Here is a 23063-nt window from a genome sequence, read left to right on the forward strand (position 1 = left end):
TGCCTGGGATATAACAGTGGTTCAGTAAAGCTTAATTTTTATTATTCTTTTTATGGCCACACCTGCAGCATATTGAAGTTTCTATGCTAAGGGTCAAATCAGAGGTGCAGCTGCCCGCCTACCCCACAGCCATGGCAGCATCAGATTTGAGGTGTATCTGGGACCTACACTGCGGCTTGCAGCAATGCCGGATCCTTAACCCACTGAGTGAGGCCAGGGATAAAACCTGCATCCTCACTATGTCAGGTTCTTAACCTTCTGAACCACTACATGAACTCCAGTAAAAGCTCTTATAGAAGAACAAAGGAAAAGTAGAAATGAAGAAGGAAAGACATGGAGTTCCCGTCGTGACTCCGCGGTTAATGAATCCGACTAGGAACCATGAGGTTTTGGGTTTGATCCCTGGCCTTGCTCAGTGGGTTAAGGATCCGGCATTACCGTGAGCTGTGGTGTAGGTCGCAGGTGCGGCTCGGATCCTGTGTTGCTGTGACTGTGGTTGGGCCCAGCAGCTACAGCTTCGATTCGACCCCTAGCCTGGGAACCTCCACATGCAGCGGGAGGGGCCCCAGGAAAGGCAAAAAGACAAAAAAAAAAAGAGAGAAGGGAAGACAAGTGGAGAGAGGAAGGGATGCATCACTGATGGTCCCATAAAAACAGCAGACATGGTTTGAGAAGTTCTAGAAAAAAATGTTCTTACCCCGAAAATGTCTACTCTGCTTACCCAGTGTGTAAAATTTCCTGCTGGGGAGATCTGTCCCCAGGGGGTGAAGATACTGCCTCCAGGATCCTCGTGTTTCTTTTCCAAGGGTGGCGGGTTCAACTCTGACCAGCCACGCACCTTAGCACTCCATTCCAAGATGGAGTTCCAAAAGACAAGTTGTTAAGGGGGGGGGAGCACGTCAGCGCTTTGGTGCTAAAAGTGGAGGAAAGAGGCCTTAAAAGGGGAAGGGAAGGATCAGTGACCTAAAAAAATGTCAGTCTCAGTGAGTCAGAGTCATAAGAATGAGCCATGCAATTGCCATTCCCACCCTGCCCTGCCCGCCTGGCTCTCCCTTGCGTCTGTCACTGGGGGGAAGTCTCGCTCTCAGGCTGGAGCCGGTGCCCGGTTCCAGTTCCGGTTCCTGTGTGCAAGGCCAGAATCTCCAGTCCCTGCTCCACTGCTTGGGCACTTCGGAGTATCATCACGCACGCTCTCCCCCCACACCCCTTTCTTTTTTCCTCTTAAGATATGCCCCCCATCACTATTACCTCAGCCCTGTGAGTGTGGACTAGGGCAGGGAGAGACTCCCCTGTCTCCTACCATTCCTGACGTGCAAGGGACCTCAGAGTCACTTTCTCCAACTCCCTGCCTCATGCTGCAATCCTCTCAAGCACCTCCACCAGAAGCGGCTCCTGCCTGAAACTTCTCAGGGAAGAGGTGTCCCCTGCCTCTCTGGGTGGCCGTTCTGTTCTGGAAAGTTCCAATGGCTAGACGTAAGCCAGCATCTGCCACACTGAAACTTCTCCAGAGAAGAAAAAACAAGGAGCAACAAGAGATTTGTGTGAGAGGACGTGTTGGGAAATTCTGCAGAAGTTCAAGGGTAAGGAAAAGACTGTGTCTTTGCTTCATCTTTTGATAGACATAGATCTACCCACATAAATGGACCCGAGTGATGGTTAATTTTAGCTATCACTGGGACTGGGCTCAGAGATGCCCGGCTAACTGGTAAAATATTATTTCTGAGTGTGTCTTTGAGGGTGTTCTGGGAGGGGTTCACATTTGCACGGGTAAACTTGAGGGACAGGGATGATGCTCCCCAACACGGTGGAGCCTCGTCTGCTCCAGTGAGGGTGTGGACAGACCAAAAAAGCAGAGGAAGGGAGAATTTGCTCTGGGCTTGAGCTGGGACATCCATCTTCTCCTCGCCTCTGGACCTTGGTGCTCCTGGTCTTGGACTTTCAGATTCAAGATCGAATCACACCACTGGCTTTCACGGGTCTTCAGCTTGCATGACTACTTTCAGCAAGATGACTTGGCTTCCATAATTGTGAGGGCCAGTTTCTATGATAAATTTGTGTGGGTGTGTGTTCTATTTCTCTGGAAAACCCTTGGCTAGTCCAAGTATAAACAAACACATTGTATTTTGGTCACATTTCTTCAATGGTTTCTTTCCTCTGATAGAAGAAGTAAGTACCTATAGAGCTGTGCATGGCTTTCAGAAATTTCAGAAATTTCACTATCCCTTTATACTCTTAAAACTTACGGATGATCATCAGAACTTTTGGTTTTCATGAGTTGTGTCTGTTGATATGTTATATTAAAAACAAAACTGAGAAAAAATTAAAATAATTATTAATTGGCTTAAAAACCATGTTAACATCAATAACGTATTTTTGTGAAAATTGGCTAAATTTCCCAAAAGCCAAATATATGCAGTGAGCTGAGCAGCATTATTTTTCAAGTCTGCAGATCTCTTTAATGTCTGGCTGCCGAGTAAATCACTGGATGCTCAGTATCTGCTTCTGCAGTCGATCTGCTGCAATACAGATGCAATGTCATGTAGCCTCTGGAAAATTCCACTGTGTATGTACTAGCGTGAGAAAGAGTGCGAAAGGCAAATAAAGTCGTAAGATCATCATCATCATTATTAAAACAGCTTTGAGCTCATGGATCCCATGAAAGGATCTTAAGCAGCTAAGACCAGCTAAATAATTTGCAGCACAAACTGAAAATGGGGTCCCCTTGTTCAAAAGTTGCTTCCAATTTCAAGACAGGACCAGCAGAGCACTAAGCCAAGTGCCAGCCTTTCTAGCTGGAGGCCCTGTGTGTCTGCAGAGGTCCTGAGGGCAACTTCAAAGGTCCCTGGACCCCACTCTGAGACCCGCTACTTCAGAAAACTACCTGCAGCTTGCATCAAACACCTAAGTTAAGACCACACGTATACACCAAAATGCTACAGAGGTAGCAGTCTTCGTGTGTGTGTGTGTGTGTGTGTGTGTGTGTGTGAGTGTGTGTGTGTGTGGTTGTTGCTGTTGTTGTTTGATCATCCATCATAAATGTTCTTGATCAACAGAATAGCCATAGCAAGGTAAAAGCATCACTTGTGCAGCTTTTCTCCCTGGGTGCCCACCATAAAACCTGCCCTGTTCAGCCTGTCATTACACACACACACACACATATCTAGGGGTGTGTTGCACCCCTTGTGTTGCAAATAGCTGCACACCAGATATTCATCATGGTTTCCTGTTTTGTGTTTTTATTGTGGTTATGGGCTTTGATCAGTCAAACTGATATCCATAGTCACCATTTTCCTGTTTGGTGTCTGACACATAGTAGGCACTCTACGATTTTGCTGAGCTGAATTTTATAGTTCCGGGGGTGAAGGCAAATTCTTCTTCTACAGATAGAGGCTGTTAACAACCGATGGTTATTAACACAAATACACTGTTTGATCCTCTTTCCTGAGAACTAGGCTCTTAGGCAGATCCACAGCCCATGCCCAGTGGGTGGACTTGCACATTCAAATGACGACACATCAGTTTCCAGCAACAAACGGGCAGTATTGCCTGATGTTGCTGAGGTTCAGCTATATATACAGCTAATAAAGACAGATGTTTTTCATAGCATTTGGAAGGAGGCCCTTAGAATCCTGGTAATGAAGTAGTCCATTTCATTACACACATTTGCAAATATAATACAGAGGTGTTAATTAACTCTTCTGGTCAAATCACCTCTCTCTCCAGCACAGAGGGGAGGAAGGCTGGCCTCCCTCCCACCCTAAGACAAAAACTGCACAACAGAGGCATTAAACCTTCACCTAAAATGGCAGGAACTTCTTCTATTCCCATGAGAAGTTAGTACTGCTGCAAGAGCAAAGGACCCTGGTTCTTGAGTTCAAATCCACCACTTCACAAGATAGGGACATGGAGGCTCAGAGACCAGAAAGGACTTTTTTTTTTTTCCCCCAAGATCAAAGAGCTATCTAACAGCAGCTCTGGGACACACACCCAGTTATCCAAACAGTTAGATAACGGACCATCCAGACCAGGAGAATGTGGGCTTTCAGCACAGTGTGGATCCAGCTTACTAAAAATTTAACTACCAGTTCCTCAGGGGATCATCAAGTCAATTCCCAAACATCTTTTCCAAATGCATCTGGACGCCAAACCCTCCGCTAGTGCCCTAAGCACTATCCCTTCCCCAATATCTGCTTGAGACATCTTTCCCCCCATTTCTGCATCTTTATCCTCGTCTCTTCCACCAGCCCCTTTTCTTTCCCTCCAGTGTGTATTCATCGCCATGGGGAGAAGAAAAAAACAGGCTCCACGTGGCCAGCTGCTCCTTGTAGTGATAATTCTATGTCTCTCTCCACTATTACTGGCAGACTCCTGGAAGTGATCTATACATCAAGGCCTCCCTTTTCTCACCTCCCTTGACTCCTGGAAGCCCTTGCAGTCTGGCTGCCATCCCAGTGCTTTACAGAAACCACCCACCCAAGGGTCAATGATGTGCTTGTTCTAAATCAAATGGCTTTGACTTGGTCGTAACTCTCTTTGACGTCAATGACGGGGCTTCTCTCATAGCGATAGTCATCGTGACAATACAGAAGCTTTTATACTTAAAAATAGGTCAGGTCTTAAAAAGCCATTTGTAAGTTTAGTAGTTAAAAGGGCTTTGGAGCCAGACTGCCTGGTTCACATCTTGCACAACTGACTGGCTGGATCCCTTGTGCCAAAGCTTCCAGATCACTAAACTGGGAACGTGACAATACCCAGCTTGCAGAGTTTCAGTGAAAGTCTATGAAGTATGCTTAGAACACTGACAGGTACATATTATACCCTCAATAAATGTGAGCTGCTATTGCTGGTATAAGATTTGCGAATCTAAGGGGACCGAGAAGGGTTTGTTTGCAACATTCATTCGCGTGCCCACTAAGCAGAAGCACTAGTTGACATTCTAAGGTTTCTAGTTCTCCTTGCTACTGTCATACATCTCTCTCAGGTATAGTTCCTTAAAATAGATCAGTCTGGAAATCTATAGAGGCAATTGGCACTCCCTCCCCAGGTGGTCTCCATAAGTATCTCAGAGATCTATGGTATCCACACCCCAATCACCCAAGGTTCATTTTATTTTTTATTTTTTATTTTTTAAATCTTTTTATTTTTTGGCCATGCTCAAGGCACGTGGAAGCTCCCAGGTCAGGGATCAAACCCTTGCCTCAGCAGTGACCTAAGCCACTGCAGTAACAACACCAGATCCTTAACCTGCTGAGCCACCAGGGAACTCTAGCCAAGGTTCATTTTAATGCGGAATGGAGTCATACGAACTTAGATTATGCAACACCCATGGCTTGCAACAAAAATCTCCAAGTGGCACTTTCCACTTTCTGCAAGCTAAGCCCTTGCGTTTTCCAATCCCTAGCTGGCTCCTAAATCTGCATGAGGTTTCTGGGGTTGATGCTCTGTTCCAGTCTCCTATTCAAGATTTTTTTTTTTTTACAGCCACACTTGTGGCCACTTCCTGGGCTAGGGGTCAAATAGGAGCCACAGCTGCAGGCCTACACCACAACTATGGCAACACGAGATCTGAGCCACATCTGTGACCTACGCTGCAGCTTGAGGCAATGCCGGATCCTTAACCCTCTGAGCCAGGCCAGGGATCGAACCCACATCTTCACAGAGACAACGTTGGGTCCCTAACCCGCTGAGTTGCAATGGAAACGCCTGAGATTTTTTTTTCCATTTTGCTCTTCATTTTTTCTTGCTAATAACTGTAGAGTGTGCAAGCTCAACATTTTCCACATACTGTATCATCCCCTCTTTGTTCTACATGATGGTGAGTTTGATGATGATGACAACGGAAGATATTTCTTGAGTCCTTACTATGTGTTAAGCTCAGTTCTCTGCCCATGATGGTCCCCACTGCCCCCACTTTGCCTCAAAGGCACATGCAGAATTCTTCCTCTCGCTTTCAATTTTAAACAATGACTTCTACTTTCATTTCCATTATGAGCAAGTCTCTGAGTAACATGTTCCACACTCTCCCTGCTCTTGTGCACATGAGAAATAAAGGATTTAGTAATATTCATAAGACACCTTCAAACCAGGCACAACACACCCCCAATAAGCCATAAATAAGGGGCAATCAAAAGGCTGAAGTTGGAGTTCCCGTTGTGGTGCAGCGGAAGTGAATCCGACTAGGAACCATGAGGTTGCGGGTTCAATCCCTCGCCTTGCTCAGTGGGTTAAGGATCCAGCGTTGCCATGAGCTGTAGTGTAGGTTGCAGACGCAGCTCAGATCTGGCATTGCTGTGGCTCTGGTGTAGGCCAGTGGCTACAACTCCGATTAGACCCCTAGCCTGGGAACTTCCATATGCCATGGATGCGACCCTAAAAAGACAAAAAAGGCCAAAAAAAAAAAGGCTGAAGCTAAAATAACTGTCCCAATGACTTCTTTCTCTTTTTGGTGGCAGTGGGTGTGTTTTACCCAGAACACAACTTTTCTTCCTAAGTTTAAAATAAGCTGAAAGATGATTAGAGAAGCTTCTGTGGGATGGTTGAGTGTTCACCAGGTCCCAGGCTCTGTGCTAAGAAGCTTTACATGCATTATCTTCTTGAATCTTCTAAACAATCACGAGCAGAGTAGTGTTAGCATCTCTATTCTGCAGATGAGGGAACCGAAGTTAAGAAAATAATTTGCCCTACTCAGCGGAAGCCAAGATTCAGACCCAGGCATATCTGACTTCAAAGCCCATGCTCTCAGCAGCTCAATTCCTAGGCTAATTCCTGCAGCGGGATGTTCTCCGGGTTGTCCATCCACATCTGACAGTCTCTTTTCTGCCTTCTCTCCCTTCTCCCATCCCCCGTGGGGCTTTTAAGTCCTGGAGGCGGTCATTCATTTTCACGTCATCCCTGATCTTGCCTATAAACATTTTAAACTCATCCCATTCACTCTGATCTCTCTAAAGACCTCCCTTCTGGCACATAGTACGTAAACAACACATATTTGTTGAATGAAGGAACAAATCACTTTTCTAAAGATTATTTGGAAAAGAGTAATCACTTCATTCTCGAGGAATGATCTAGAGCTCCAAATTTTGAGATTTTCTGGGTTTGGAGTTCCCATCGTGGCTCAGAGGAAATGAATCTGACTAGCATCCATGAGGACACAGGTTCGATCCCTGGCTCGCTCAGTGGGTTAAGGATCCGGCGTTGCCGTGAGCTGTGGTGTAGGTCGCAGATGCGGCTCAGACCCCATGTTGCTGTGGTTGTGGTGTAGGCTGGCAGCTATAGCTCTGATTTGACCCCTAGCCCGGGAACCCCTAAAAAGACAAAAAAAAAAAAAAAGATTTTATGGGTTTGGCTTATGCGATGGTGGATGTGCCCATTGTAAGCACATTGATACAAGGCATTGGTTCTCAACCCTGAGTGATTTTTGTACCCCCACCTCCACCACCCTGAGGGCATCCAGCAGTGTCAGAAAGACTTTAAATCCTCACCACTAGTGGCATCTCGTGGCAAGGATGTCATTAAACATCCTACAATACACAGGACAGTCACCTATAAGAAAGAACTACCTGGTCCCAAATGTCAGGAGTGCTGAAGCTGAGAAACCTGATATACGGGTTTGCTCTTCCTCTACCTGGTGTCCTGGTAGCTGAGGTGGGGCAGGGATGTATAAGCCCTCTATTCATCTAAGTGCCAAGTACCATAACCCAGGGTCCAACTGCCCTCTTATTTGAATGGAAGGAAAAGGAAAAATTGGGGGATCCCACTTGAGGATCCAGAGACATAACTTCCCTCGTCTGCACCTCCTCTGCCCCACCACGCACACACCCTTCCTCCACCCAGCTCCTCACTGTCTCCACCGGGACGAAATGCCTGCTCGATCTGCTCTCCTTCTCTCCAGGCTAAATCCTTGAGAGATTCAGGAGCTTGACCTGGATGCCCCGTTTCCCCTAACATGTGACATGAGGCACATTTGCTCCCTCTTCATCCTCTCTCCACCTTCCCTCTTCTCCACTTTCAGAATCCTTCTTCATGGAAAGTCCTCCAGGGCAGCAGAGTTGCCTCTTCTTTGCTCACACTCCAGAAACCCTTTCTGCCTAAAAACAGGGTATACGTTTCCCCTGAGAAAGGTGCCCTCCTGGTACCAGAAAGAACCCTCTTATTAACCGAGACAGGGACTAGATGCCAAGATGAGAACCCGACTAGGAACCATGAGGTTGCAGGCCCGATCCCTAGCCTTGCTCAGTGGGTTAAGGATCCGGTGTTGCCATGAGCTGTGACCTACACAGATGCAGCTTGGATCCCACTTGGCTCTGGCTGTGCTGTAACCTGGCAGCTACAGCTCTGATTCGACCCCTAGCCTGGGAACCGCCATATGCCTCAGAGCAGCCCTAAAAAGAGACAAAAAGACAAAAAAAAAAAAAAAGTCAAGATGAGTCTGCACAAATTAACATTATTAAAATAACACTTATCTTCCACTAGTTTCCCCCATATATTTCCTAGTCACTTTCCTACAATTTACCATCCCTAGAAGCCCAAATTCCTTTCTTTGGTCTAGTCACTTCTCTACAATTTGTCACCTTTTGTTAGAATGGTATCTAAGCCGCCAAATCTAACTGCTTCTTTGAGATTTCCACTTCTTTTCTATGAAGCCGCCCCCTCATGCCACTTAAAAAGATAAATATCAAATAAAATGTGTATGCTTTTCTCCTGTTACTCTGTCATTTGTCAGCTTAATTCACAGTCCTGAGTCACTGCACCTAAGAGGGTAGAAGAAAATTTTCTCCTCTAATAAAAAGCAAAATTATTAGGAAACGACCAACCACAGCTATTTCTACACAATGAGCACATTTAGAGGGCCCTGTCCATTGTTCCAGTGGTGGGGAGAAGTGGATGGATCTTCTGCTCAGAAAAACAAGGTGTGCTGAGCCTTTAGGTATAAGAAGTTCTCTGGCTCAGACTAAAATGAGGAAGCAGAAATAAAGGAAGCTAGAAGTCTTCTCCAGAGAAGAAAGTAACAAGAATTCTGTTTTTCCCTTGCAGCCCGAGCCATAGGGACACTGGAGAGGCCCAGGAATCATATACAGAAGAAAATTAAAGCATTTGTTCTTCAGGATGAGGGCAGGCTTAGGCCCCAGCAACAGAGAAGCTGACAAGGTCAAAGACAGAGATGACCTAGATGCTATGGTACGTTGCTAATAACTAGTGGTTATTAATAACCTAGTTATTTAATAATCTAAGGGTTACCATGTGATGGTCATGGTTCTAAGCACCTTACAAGTATTAAGTCCTCTAGTCCTCACAACAATCCCATTGGTATTCCTTACTCTCCCTATTTTATAGATGAGGCTACTGAGGCACAGAGAAGTTAAGTGACTTTCTTAACATCACACAGCTGGCAGGACGCACAGCTGGGATTTGAACCTGGGCAGTCGGACTTGAGGATCTGTGCATTTAATGACCTTACCATATTGCAGATGAGTGTGCTTGCTCTGTGATGTAATTTTGATAGCCCAGAAAAATATGGGAAGTAAACTGAGAAAGAACAACACAGACAGATTCTTTTTACCCTGGGTGCAAAGTGGTGCTCAAAACTGAAAGTAGCCCCCACCCCAACACACACACACACACACACCCACACACCAATGAGGATGGGGCTAGAAGTGATGGAAGAAAAGGAGATGGCCAGAGGTCAGAGCCAGAGATGGCACTGGGCCCTCTCCTTTGCTGAATCCTGTCGGGATGGGTGGGTCTCATAGTATTTTCCCGGTTATTAAAGGAAAGAGCCCAGTTCTACCTGGACCACCCCAAGAAGACTTAGAGCAGGGTTCAAAAAATGGTGAGTTCTTAAAAAGGGATCACCTGAACTTGCTTGTCCTTGACATCCAGCAGAAAATAAAGGAAGCTGCCTTCCCCCCCACGTCCCGCGTTCCCTCCTCACTCCTCCAGCTCCAGGAGGAAGGGGAGGAGAGCTCCCTGGCGGGGGCGGGGGCAGGGGCGCTGGCTTGGGGCGGGACCCGGGAGGTGCTTGTTATTCCTGCCCGCTGTAAAGTGTGGGCATCACGGGATTCCGGAGAAAGAACAGAAGGCCCCTTGCCTTCCTTCCCCTGAACAATCGGCCAGGCCACGCAGCCCCTGGATTTCCCCGCAGGAAACCTGGGCCCTCCTGCTTTCCCTCCCACACTGCCCTGGTTCAGCTCCAGGTGAGCGCTCTGCCTGTTTGGTAAACACAAAGGACCAAGGGCAATTCATACAGTTGGTTGTTTTTCATTTTAACGTCGTTGCTTTTAGAAATAACAATTTTTTAAATCTCAAATTCGTCAGAGAGGGGTACTAAATATTTTTACCCTGACTACAGTGTGCTGACATTCTGCTTGACACGGAGAAAAGAGGAAAGAGTCAGCCTCAGTATCCTTGGGTGGTACTTAAGTACTAGAGCTGCTGAATTATCTTCCTGAACCCCATTTTTCATCAGTAGGGTGAGAACATTGATAGCTACCTTACAGAGGTGCTGGGATGTTACATTTCAATTCTGTGTAAAGGTTTCTAGTGCCATATCTGACATACAGCAATCTCCTTGAATTTAGCATCTATGATTAGTTTTCTGTTAACCTCTTATTAAGAGTTATTTACATGAAAACACACACGACCAAGTCCCAGCTTTCTGAGATCTCCCTTTCAGTTGTGGCCATGACACATCCATGTGAAATGATTCATTCGTGATATAGGGCATAGCACGACCAGCCCCTACACGGGCAAGGTGGACCGAGTGCCCAAGCGTTCTGAGAAGGGCGATAATTCATGTGATCAGAAGAAGCAGGTCGTGAGTTGGTTGGAGGAGGAGCAAGATTTGGGTACCAGGAAAGGTGAGGCAGGGAGCTCCCAGGTTTGGGTAGCATGTTGCCTTCTGTCTGTACCCTGCCTCATGCTCTCCCAGCATTCATCCCAGGGTCTTCCATACATCATCTGCCTGGTTAGATTTAATAGGCACCATAAGGTCTGGGGGCGGGGCGGGGGGGAGGGTTGTTGCTGTTTTGTTTTATTTTTCTTTTTGGCATCTAGAAGTTCCCTGGCCAAGGATCAGATCTGAGCCCCAGTTGCTACCTACACTACAACTGTGACAACGCTGGATCCTGTAACCCACTGTACTGGACCTGGGACCAAACCTGCATCCTGAGCACTGCAGAGACGCCACTGACCCCCTTGCGCTCAGTGGGAACAACGAAATCTGTTTTATAGATGCGAAAACTGAGCTCCAGAGAAAGAAATGCTTCTAAGCCAACAGCAGCCTGATTTTGTCAAAGCAGATGGGGAGGCAAAAGGGTAACAAAAATTTAATACAACTTCAGGCGTAAACCAAGAGTCATCAGGCAGATGTTGTGTAACAACCGCAATGATAAATATGACAGCAAGCTATTAACATCTACTGAGCAATTATTCATTGTGCCAGGCATCATGGAAAGTGCTCAGTGGGTATTGGCTCGTTTGGTTCTCATACTAAGTCTATGAAATAGGTGGTGATATTACTTTTTATTATTATATTATTTTCTCTCCTTTTTACAGAGGAAAAACTAAGGCTTAGAGAGGTTCAGAAACTTTCCCCAAGGGGTTAGGGAGGGATGGATTGGGAGTTGGGGATTAGCAGATGCAAACTATTATATACAGAATGGACAGACAACAAGGTCCTCCTGTAGAGCACAGGGAGCTCTATTCGATGTCCTGTGATAAAACATAATGGAAAAGAATGTGCAAAAAAATGTATATATGTGTGTACCTGAATCACTTTGCTGTACAGCAGAAATTAACAAAAATTGCAAATCAGCTATACTGGAAAGAAAGAAAGAAAGAAACTTTTACTAAGAAAGGGCCAGCTGCAAGCCCAGGTGTGTCCACCCCAAAGCTCAGGCCCTAAACTCAGGCCCATAGAAACTGCCTCCCATGTCCTGCCAAGACCAGCTTGCTCTGGGCTGTTTTAGAAAGGGGCCATATAAGGCTCACCTAGACTGATCTAATAGCCCCAGTGGCAGGACTGTCCTCTGCCCAACAAGGAATGTTGGGTGGCTGCTGTGTAGGCACAGACTCTGGAGCCCAGGTGGGCCGGTCCTTTCTCCTTCCCCCTGTGTTGGAGCAGCTGTCCCCTCCCCCACCTCACCCCCCTCGGCTTCAGGCCCAGCAGGCTCTGCCAAGCTCCCCAGAACTCCCATGCCCTTTACCTCCCCAGCCTGTCTTCAGTGATCACCTAGTTTGCCCGTGTTTTCCTTACACCCCAGCACCCCAAGCTCCAAAGAGAGCCCTGGATGTGGCTCGACTGGGACAAAGAACAGTGAGACAGACTTTCTATGTATTATAAAACCGTGCTTTTGTAAGCAGCTTCTGGCAGGAAAGAGCTCTCTGCAGGAGGCACCCTTTGGTCTTGTCACCAACCTTAACCCAGGCACCCCTCTGCTCTGCGCACCTCCGGTCCTAGCACTTTTTTCACATCTTGTGATTACATAAGAAGTAACGAGATGACCAGATCTCTTCCCTTGCTTTCCCTTCGGTTATTGTTATGCACCAGATAACACCAGATAGCATCGCAAGAAAAATTGCACTTCAACAAGCCTTCACACAAGCCTGCACACAGTGGGGGGGAAGGGGGAGGACTCTGACCCCTTATCTCAATGATTAGCTGAGATAACTTCCCTTTTTCCCTTTAAAAGCTTTCATGGCTGAGTGAAATCTTCAGATGGTTTTAGGGGAACACTGAGTCCTCCATCTCCCCAGACTGTCAACATTCTGAATAAAAGCAACTTTCCTTTCTACCAACATTTGTGTCTCTCTGTCCCCCTTCTCTCTCTCTCCTTCTCTCTCCCTCTCTCATTGATTTTTGAGTGGCAAGCAGCAAGACGTGATTCGGGAACGCTTTCTTTATCATTGTCGCCAACCGGGTTAGGGTTGTTTTGTTTTGTTCCATTTTTTTAAGCAATTACTGATGTCTCTGGCGTTTATGGCTAACTAAAACCTCCTTAAATTAAGTCAGGACTTTCCCACTCTATGGGCAGAGGCACTCCTGCAAAGCTGAGAGTTCCCAATGCTTAACTACATCATTAGGGAATTCAAAAATAAAAGAAGCTACAAAAGCAACACATGTGTCCCATCTCAAATCACACAAAACAGGAATGAAGAAAGACAGGTGAATAATCTCCCCACTCCCCATTCCACCCTTTTGCTCTCCAAGGTAACCCATATTAAGAGCTTGGACCCTGTCTTTGCAAAATATATACAAGATGCTCAAGGATTCTTTTCCAAAAGACCTCACTGTGTGCCAAGTTTCAGAAAACTACGGCCTGAAGACTAATCTGACCCACTGCCTTTTTTTTTTTTTAAATAAACTTTCATTATAACACAGCCAAGCCTATTCGTTTACATATTGTGTATGATTGGGTTTGCACTACAATGGCAGAGCCTAAAATATTTTTTATTTGGCCCCTTGCAGAAAACATTTGCCCTTTTCTGTCCTATGCACTGTACTCCCCCTTATTTTTTCACTGAAGAAAATATCATGGCCACCTCTTAGGTCACTGCATATGGATCGAACATTCCTTTTGAAAGGTATTTAATGTTTCATAATATGAGTGAATTATAGTTCTATGATTTCACTGTTTGTGATATGGTGATATACTAAGAAATGTAGGTGTTCCTGCTGTGGCACAGAGGGTTAAGAATCTGACTTTAGCAGCTCAGGTTGCTGTAGAGATGCGGGTTCATTCCTTCGCCTGGCACAGTGCCTTAAAAAGGAACCAGCATTGCCATCACTGAGGCATAGGTCACAGCTGTGGCTCGGATTCAACCCCTAGCCTGGGAACTTCCATATGCTGTGGGTTCAGTCCTGAAAAGCAAAGAAAGAAAGAAAGAGAGACAGAGAGAAAGAAAGGGAGAAATGCGTATTTATTTTGTCTTTCGCCCTGGTTCCTGGCACAGAACTCCTAAAACCCTAGTAATTTCCTAAATGATAGAGGTGAGAGGAGTGTATTTTGTTATTCATAATAAGCCCCTTCCAACCAAACCCGAGTTAATGCTAATAAAGTGACCCTTGGTGGGGTCACCCAAGGTCCTTTGAGGGTGGGGGCTGGTTGCCAGAGGAACCAACCACAAGATTAGAAGGTTGGAACTTCTACCACGCCCCCTGCCTTCAGGAAGGGAGAGGAGCTGGGGGTTGAGTTAATGACCAATGACCAGTGATTTAATTAATCATTCCTGTGTAGTGGAACCTCAGTAAAACACTAAATGGAGGGGTTTGGAGCACGACTGGGCTGGTGAGTACCTCCCCGTGCTGGGAGGATGGCACAGCCCAAACTCCAAACTCGGATAGAACCTCCTGTGTTTGGGGTCCTTCCAGACCACACACTCTGCATACCTCTTTATCTGTCTGTTCATCTGTATCCTTTATAATATTTCTTATAATAAACTGGTAATAGTAGGTAAAGAGATTCCCCAGGTTCTCTGACCCCTTATAGCAAGTTAGCAAACCTGAGGAGAGGGTCGTGGGAACCCCCAATTTGTAACCAGGTCAGACAGAAGCATGGGTAATCTAGGACCCCACTACTTCCTTTTTTTTTTTTTTTTTTTTTTTTGCCTTTTTAGGGCTGCACTTGCGGCATATGGAAGTTCCCAGGCCGGGGGGCAAATCAGAGTTGTAGCTGCTGGCCACAGCTACAGCCACAGCAACACCCAATTCGAGCCGCACCTGCAAACTACACCACAGCTCACTGCAACTGGATCCTTACCCACTGAGTGAGGTCAGGAATCAAATCCACGTCTTCATGGATACTAGTCAGGTTTGTTACTACTGAGCCACAACAGGAACTCCAGGGCCCCACCACTTTCAATGAGCATCTGAAGCAAGGCAGGCAATTTTGTGGGACTGAGCCCTTAACCTGTGGGGTTGGCCTCACTCAAGGCATTAGCGTTAGAATTGAACTTACAGGAGTTCCCGTCATGGCGCAGTGGTTAACGAATCCGACTAGGAACCATGAGGTTGCGGGTTCGATCCCTGCCCTTGCTCAGTGGGTTAACGATCCGGCGTTGCCGTGAGCTGTGGTGTAGGTTGCAGACGCGGCTCGGATCCTGCGTTGCTGTGGCTCTGGCGTAGGCCGGCAGCTACAGCTCCGATTGGACCCCTAGCCTGGGAACCTCCATATGCCGCGGGAGCGGCCCAAAGAAATAGCAAAAGGACAAAAAAAAAAAAATAAAAAAAAGTTAAAAAAAAAAAAAAAAGAATTGAACTTATAGGACACCCAGGTGGTGTCTACAGAGGACAGGAGAATTGGTCCTAGAATTGGTTGGTGTGGAAAACTGGGGCGCAAAAGTGGAAGCTGAGTAAAAACCGATCATAACAGTTGTACTATTGAGGGTCCCTCAGACTATTCACAGGTTTCTGCAGCTATAGGCTGTAATAAATGTCTATTTTATAATTTTTGTTTGTTTGTTTTCTGCAGCATATGGAAGTTCCCAGGCTAGGGGTTGAATCGGAGCTGCAGCTGTTGGTCTACACCACAGCCATAGCAACACCAGGTCAGAGTCTCCTCTGTGACTTGTGGCAACACTGGATACTTAACCCACTGAGTGAGGCCAGGGATCGAACCCACATCCTCATGGATACTAGTGAAATTCTTACCCTGCTGAGCCACAACGGGAACTCCTATAAATGCCTATTTTAAAAATCCTCCAGCAGAAATGGGATATAATGAAGAGATCCACAGAGCTCAAACATGAAGCTCCCACGGTGCCAATAAGCCTCTTCAAGCAGCAGCTGTAGTCAGCTCTGGGCGTTGCCAGGCTCCCGTGGGAGGAATGAAACTTTTAGAAAAGAGGTATGTCTCCAAGTGGAGGTTTTGTCCCGATAGACTCAGCTGGACGCCCCCCAGCTTTCTGCTGTTCCAAAGAGCTTTTTCCCTGAGCATTTGGTCTCAGCCACCTGAGCCCCCCATGACCCCTGCTAAGCCCACCATCACCCAGGAGTTAGGTTGGGGCCCCCACCACTCCATCTAGGCAGAGTTTTCTGCCACTTGTAGGGCAAGAGGTGCCCCTGAAACAAGACAGAAGGAGTTCAGTTCAGGGAAGAGAGTGCCACATCTGGAGGTGGAGGGAAGGTACACGGATTACTTATTTGTTTGTTTTATCTTTTTAGGGCCATACTCACGGCATATGGAAGTTCTCAGGCAAGGGGTCAAATTGGAGCTACAGCTGCAGGCCTACACCACAGCCACAGCAATGCGGGATCTGAGCCACGTCTGCCTGTGGCAACGCTGGATCCTTAACCCACTGAGCGAGGCCAGGGATCAAACCCACATCCTCATGGATACTAGTCAGGTTCTTAAGCCACTGAGCCACAACAGTTACTCCCCAGATTACTTGCTTCTAATCTTTCTGGGGTCATAGGCTCCTGAAAGCTATAGATCTCTCCCAACACACCACCCCGTCCCTGGATAAAACATGTCTATTTTTCTATAGGAGTTCTGTACAAATTCAGGGTCTATGCAGACTCTCTGGAGGTTCGATCCACGGCACAGGTCAGCCCACCGGGCTCCAGGTACACTGCAAGCACATTCCTTCCTGAGGCTTACCAGCCCGTCATCAGTCTGACACAGCATAGTTCTCTGTGATTCATTAATGCCTCCCTTCCTCACATCGCTGACCTTGTGCCTGCGCTTCCAAAGGTCTTCCTCAGGCTGGCTGTCATGTGCCTCCTTCTTCCTCCCGCCATCCTGTTTGGGAAGATAAACCCCCTCACCAGCTCTCAGACCCCTCTTGCCAGGCACAGAAGGCCATCATCAATCCTGCTAACCAAGGCCATTCTTCCTGCTGTTGCCATTACCCTGACCTGCTTGCTAGCCTCGGGTGTAAACCCACACTGGAAAGAAAGACTCTTTTCTCTCTAGCCTTTTGCCATCTGGATCAGTCTTCCGGAACATTCCTAAAAGCTGTAAATCTTTCAAGTAAACTAGATTTTCCTTTCTGGCCCCTGCCTGTAAATGTGATGACTTTGTTGTTGCTAACTTTTTACAAAGCAGGTTTGGCCAAAAAAAAAAAAAAGAAGAAAAAGAAAAAAGCAAGCTACAAAAATGTCAGATTCAATGGCCAAGGAGGATCTCTGTTGGCATTTGTTTGTGCTGCCCCCTCCTGGTGAGAAAAGCACTGAATAACCCTGACTGCTAGTCAGTCCTTTCTTAGTCAAAATCTTCCCTGTTTAATTTATCTTGATGTTAATCAGAGTCTTAGAAAGTCCTGCCGGTCTTTGTTGTTTATAAAAGCAGAGGACACTGTGGTCCATTTTAATGCCTCATAATGTCTATGAAATGTTCTTGCCCTCTGATCTAGAAATTTCCTTTCCAGGAATCTGCCCTGAAGAAGTAAGGAGAAATATAAATAAGAGATTACCTTCAGAGATGGCCGTCTTGACATTGACGGTAGTAAAATATAGATGGAGGTTAAATGTCCAACAACAGGTGAGATGACAGACATAGGGCGGAATGTCATGTTCACCTGAAAATGATGTTAGTCGAGATTTTTTAATGATATGAAGAAATATTTATATGTTACATAAAACAAGACACAAAACTATAAGCACTATACAGTCTCAACTAAATATGCATAAACATAAATTTGGAAGTAATACATCAAAGCTTGATCTGGTTTTCTCGGAGGAGTGGAATTAGGCTATTTTATACTTTGGTATGTTTTCCAGGTTTCCTGTGAGAATGTGATATTTGTAAAATCAGGAGAAAAATCGTAAAACTTATTTCTGGATGGTGGAAAGAGCATGGGCTCTAGAATCAAGTGACCCAGATTTATATCCTGACTCTGTATCCTTGGTGGAGTGACTCAATCTCTCCAGACCTGTTTCCTCAGCAGTAGGTGGAGGTAATAACAGTGCCCACATCACAGAATTATTGTGAGACTTGAGTCTGCATAATGAACCTTACTAAGCAACCCTTATCTGCCATTAGTTCCCCCCATACATTTACTTTCCCACAACCGACCAGCCCTAGAACCCCGAATCCCTTTCCTTTTGTCTTGCCACTTCGCCACAATATCCCACTCTTTATTAAAATGGTATATAAGCTCCCAGGCCTACCCATCTTTGGGGTGCTTTCACCTCTTTTCTGTGAGGCCTTCTATGTGCGTATGAAATGAAACCTTTTCCCCTGTTCATCTTTTTGTCAATGTAATTCTCAGTTCCCAGATCCTGAACATAAGAGGATAGAAGTTATTTTTCCCCTTCCTTACACGACCAACATTTGCTAAACTTTTATCGGTGAGCAGGAATAATATAGTTCCTATAACCTGAGCTGCATATTCAATCGAAGTCCCTTCTTCCTGTCTTTTTAGCTGCCTAGACCAACTACCACCTTGCATGAAAGGGTCCCCTGAGTTCCCACTGTTACTGTGATGCAGTGAGTTAAGGATCTGACTGTAGCAGCTCAAGTCACTGCAGAGATGCAGGTTTGATCCCCGGGCTGGCGTCATGGGTTAAGGATCCAGGGCATTGTCCCAGCTGCAGCTTGGATTCAATCCCTGGCCTAGAAACTTCAATATGCCACAGATATGGAGGGGGTGTGGGGTGGAAGAAAGGGTCCCCAAGACAGTTGAAACAATATTTCAGAGGTAGCATTGTAAACCCTTATAGTTAGCCTCAGGCAACCAAGAAAGTTTCCAAAAGGTGGAGAACCATTTAAGGGTAAAGAGTTGAATTCTTGTACACTTTTCACACAAGGGTGGGGGTATCAATAACAAAACCTTTTAACCAATCTACAGATCTTAAATACCACTCACCAAGAGCCCTTTTCTAACATCCATTATATCTATCAACATACTACTAATTTCACCAATGAAAACCATTTCTGACACTTAGTTTACTAATTAGTAAAATATTTGGTGTTTCTCAGAGGTAGATAGCTGAAGCACTTAGAAATGGCCTTTTCTGGAGTGAGATTTTCTGCCGTAATTCTAGCTGACCACCCCCCTGGAGAGTAGATGCCTGATGAGAATGGTAGCTGCCCTAGGGTGCTACCTCAAATAATAGTCATAAATATCACAGGATTTATGCTGAAGTGTTTTAGAGTAAATCACACACATAACACCGGTAAAGAAAAAAAGGCCCTGGAACATGTAAGCACACACTTATGTGATTATTAAATCTAATGCAAAAAAAAATTTAGGTAGCTCCATATCCTGAATTTTGCATTTCTTACATATACTCACAGATTTTGAACTGTGAAACTGGAAAAAAGAAACTTCATTCAAAATGGAGTCAGGAGGCCAGAGGGGAGCTCTTGTGCCCCACCACTTCATGCTCTTTGCAGACCCCAAACAGGAAGAGACTTGCCTTGCCTCTCCAATGGGGAAGTTTACTACCTGAGGACTCCAGCAAGAGGAAGATTCTCTCCTTGCCTCGCAACAGCCCAACCAATGAGAGACTGTCACAGTTCAGCCAATGAAAAGCCACCACACTTTGCACTCCCAGTTTCCTCCAATCAACTCTTTGTTTATAACAGCCCCCTCTCTCTGCCCTTTTCTTTTATGAAACAAGAGTCCTCTCCTTTAATTTCTCAGGACTTGCCTATAGTTTTTGCTAGAGGATGCTTGTTCCCAAATGCAATTATTGCCATTCCCGAATAAACCCATTTTGTTGGTTTTATGCTTAAGGTCAGCAGATTAAGGCTTTTTTGTTTGTTTATTTTCCCTGATGAATTTCTCTTTTCCCATTCTTTCTTGAAATGTAGCCATGTTGAATGGGGCAAGAAGCCTAGATGGTAAAGGATCTCCAGTCAGAATACTGAGAGGAAAGAGCCCGTGCTGATCCCCAGGTTCCTACTGCAAAGGGTACCCCACCCCCACCCACTCCAGGGCTCACTGCACCTCAGGAATCCATTAAAAGGCCTCCTGTGGTATGCTGAGAGCTCTCCATTCAGGGTGGTTTTATCAGAGGAATTAAACCAGAAACTATGCAGCTCAGATAACAGGATTAATTAACATTCTTCTCATGCTGCAGACAACGGATCTGGGAGGGGTCCCACCTGCATCCTGCTGGTCTTACTGTGCTGGGCCTGGTGCAGTCCTGAGGCTGCCCAAGGCTGGCCTGGGAGTCTCTGAGGTTGGCTCTGCCGAATGCTAGCCTTCCCTGGCATGGGGTGTAGTAAGAAAACGCCCCTCTGCTCTCATAGGGCATGTCCCCGCTCCAGTCGGCTCTGCTGGTTTTCAGCTTTGTATTTCCAGATTGTGTCGCTAGACGGACCCTGGCCCCGTAATAATGATGATGGCAATCACATCTATGGGGCCTTCCCTGTGGACCCGGCATGGGGCATTCACAAACTCCCGTTGGAGTAAGTCTTCCCTGGAGGGTCTCAGCTCTCATCGCCAGCGCATCTCGAGTCTGCCGCATCTACCCAAAAGATCAGTCTCCATCATGGCTTTTGTGAGCAATGGCTCTTCCCCTGAAGACTGTAAGCAGAGGTGGGCCTGTGGACTTGGAATCACGGTGTAACCGCCTAGCAGTAGCTTTAGACATTTCCCGATAGCTGCCTCCTCTCATCACCATCCCCAAATCTCTCTCCTCTTCCAACCGTCTCTTCACATCTCCTCTTTCTCTTCCCCACCCTCAGCCTCTGTAATTCCCTTAATTTTCCAGGGCTGTTTAATACTAGCTCTCTTCTTCTTGAGCCCTGACATCTCAGCTCAGGAAAACCAAGTTCATCTCCCAGAGCCCAAGTACTTGACCTCAAGCACCTCCCCTGTGGGGAGGGGCTTCTCAGCAAGTTTCAGCCACTAGTTATCTGATTTAATCCCACAACATTCTTGAGCGGCAGGAAGGAGGGACTGTAATCATTCCCATTCCCATTTCACACAATGAGAAACAGGCTCAGAGGTTAACTTGCCCACAGACCCTCAGCTCAGAATCGGGACATCCAGAGCAGTCTTTGTTTCTTGATTTGAGTGCTGCACCAATGGCATATGGAAGTTCCCGGGCTATGGGTTGAATTGGAGCTGCGCCTGCTGGCCTACCCCACACCACAGCTATGCCAGATCCAAGCCAGATCCGTGACCTCCACCACAGCTCACCGCAGTGCTGGATCCTTTAACCCACTGAGCAAAGACAGGGATCGAACCCGAGTCCTCGAGGATGCTAGTCATTTTCATTACTGCCGAGCCACAACAAGAACTCTTTTTTTTTTTTTTTTTTTTTTAGTTATAGTTGATTTACAGTGTTGTGCCAATTTTTGCTGTATAGCATAGCAACACAGTCATACATGTATATACATTTTTTTTCACATACTATCTTCAATCATGTTCTGTCCCAAGAGACTGGATATAGTTGCCTGTGCTGTACAGTAGGACCTCATTGCTTATGCATTCTAAATGTAATAGTTTATATCTACCAACCCCAAACTTGCAGTCCATCCTACTCCACCCCCACCTTGGCAACCACACGTCTGTTCTGTATGTTTGTGAGCCTAATTCTGTCTTGTAGACAGGTTCATTTGTGCCATGTTTTAGACTCTGCATAGAAGTGATATCATATGGTGTTTGTCTTTCTCCGACTTCTCTTAGAATGAGAGTCTCTCCACAGCGCAGTGATCTGGAATCCTAACGATGCTATCAACCTGTGCCTCCTGGCATCCACAGCACCTGGCTCCCTGAAGTGATCAGTGAACACCTTCAGAGAGAGACACGTCTCCGGGTGGGTCTTGGGACAGTCATCACCCACCCGAACCAGCCATACTCTCTTGCCTCTGTCTCAAGCACGCGAGGAGGGCTGCTTCCCGGGGCTGGGAAGCAGCTCACTGACTAAATGGACCTCTCTCTGTGCAACAGGCTCCATTTATCTCCCCATGGACTCTGCAGCCCCGTGGGGCCCCAGCCGGCTGGGCAACCACGGTGGACACCTTCACGAAGGCCCAGATGCTTGCTCAGCCTGGTATCATATTTCATCTCCCCCTCCCTCCCTGAGACACAGTCAGAATTGAGATGGATGACACTGGTTCACGGGCTAACATTTCAAGTGAGAGTTGGATGGAGGCTTAATAGAATTAATTAATTCTCTCTGTTCCAAGAAGGAAGGAAAAGGAGATAAGGGGAAATCTCTACCACAGCTGGCTTTGGAGACACTGGCAGGTGCTCACCGGCTTCTTTCGCTACCCTGATTTCCTCTGACCCAGGGTCAGCTTTGTTCAGGGCAATAAAGAAAAGCTACTCTTCCCTGCTTGCTTGTTATTTGTATAGGAAATCAGCTCTGTGGCTTTGTATTCTCAATGTGTCAGCTTTAGACAGCCCTGGGGCCAGGTCCCTCTCCTCCTCCCCCGCCCTTCAGAGCAGGGACACAAATTCCAATGCCTGCCGTGAGAGGTAGCAGGGTGGTGCTTAAAAGCAAAGACTGTGCGGCCGGAATAGCTGGCATTGAGTCTCAGCCCTGGCACTGTTATTCATGTGGGCCTTCAGTCCTCATCTGTAAACTGGGGGTGGTAATAATACTGCTTCCAAAGATGATGTGACCATGAAAGATGAAGCCGGTAGAACAGTGTCTGACCTATAAGGCTACAGACACGGGCGCTTTGTATAAGTGTGACTATTTACCTTTTATTATTTACTATTTATTTATTTGGCCTGGTAAGGAAAATGAATGTGGCTGAAGGTGTCTGGGTGATAGGGAGGGGGGCCCTGTGCCAAGTTAGACAGAATGTCTCCATCTGAACTTGACAGTCTGAGCCTGTGGGCATACAGACCCAGTGTTTGCAAAATCTTCCAGTTTTTCACAATAAGCCCCCAATCCAGATCTTGTGTGACATTTTCTAATTTGTAAATGCTGATGATGAATTTAAACAACATTAAAAGATAGACCGCACAGGACAAAACAAGTCAGTGGGCTCGATCCGGCTGGAAGCCTCCAGACTGCAACCTCTCGTCAGTCACTCCATGCTGTCACTACGGAATGGAGCCGGTCAGAGCCAGGCGGCTTCCACGAAACACAGAGGTAGATGAATTGCTGTTATTGCAGCCAAGGTAGGATTCACCAATCAAAAGGGAGGAGAGCGGCTGAG

The 23063-nt window shown here is 46.4% G+C and overlaps 1 protein-coding gene and 1 long non-coding RNA gene across 11 annotated transcripts in view; one reads left to right on the forward strand and one right to left on the reverse strand.

Moving 5' to 3' along the window:
- The window catches only part of PRR5L (proline rich 5 like), a 165778-nt gene that overhangs the window by 100397 nt on the left and 42318 nt on the right, over positions 1–23063 (reverse strand). Inside the window, exon 1 of one of the 5 annotated variants that reach the window (XM_013990119.2) lies at positions 722–934. The exons of the other annotated variants lie outside the window; for them this stretch is intronic. The gene's annotated coding sequence lies outside the window, so the exon portion shown is untranslated. Of the gene's footprint in view, positions 1–721; positions 935–23063 lie in introns of those variants that run through there. 5 annotated transcript variants of the gene reach the window in all.
- Positions 1051–21962, forward strand: LOC106507997. Of its 6 annotated transcripts, XR_002341506.1 has the most exons (7): positions 1442–1580; positions 9031–9174; positions 11050–11310; positions 17362–17474; positions 17714–17889; positions 21577–21706; positions 21841–21962. It is a non-coding gene; the product is annotated as an uncharacterized LOC106507997 (long non-coding RNA). The 6 variants fall into 6 exon arrangements; XR_001304471.2 differs by lacking the exons at positions 21577–21706; positions 21841–21962 and adding an exon at positions 19233–19369 and having other exon boundaries at positions 17714–17831; XR_002341507.1 differs by lacking the exons at positions 21577–21706; positions 21841–21962 and adding an exon at positions 19233–19362.

The sequence above is a fragment of the Sus scrofa genome, chromosome 2, assembly GCF_000003025.6.
Source record: "Sus scrofa isolate TJ Tabasco breed Duroc chromosome 2, Sscrofa11.1, whole genome shotgun sequence".
NCBI lineage: Eukaryota > Metazoa > Chordata > Mammalia > Artiodactyla > Suidae > Sus > Sus scrofa.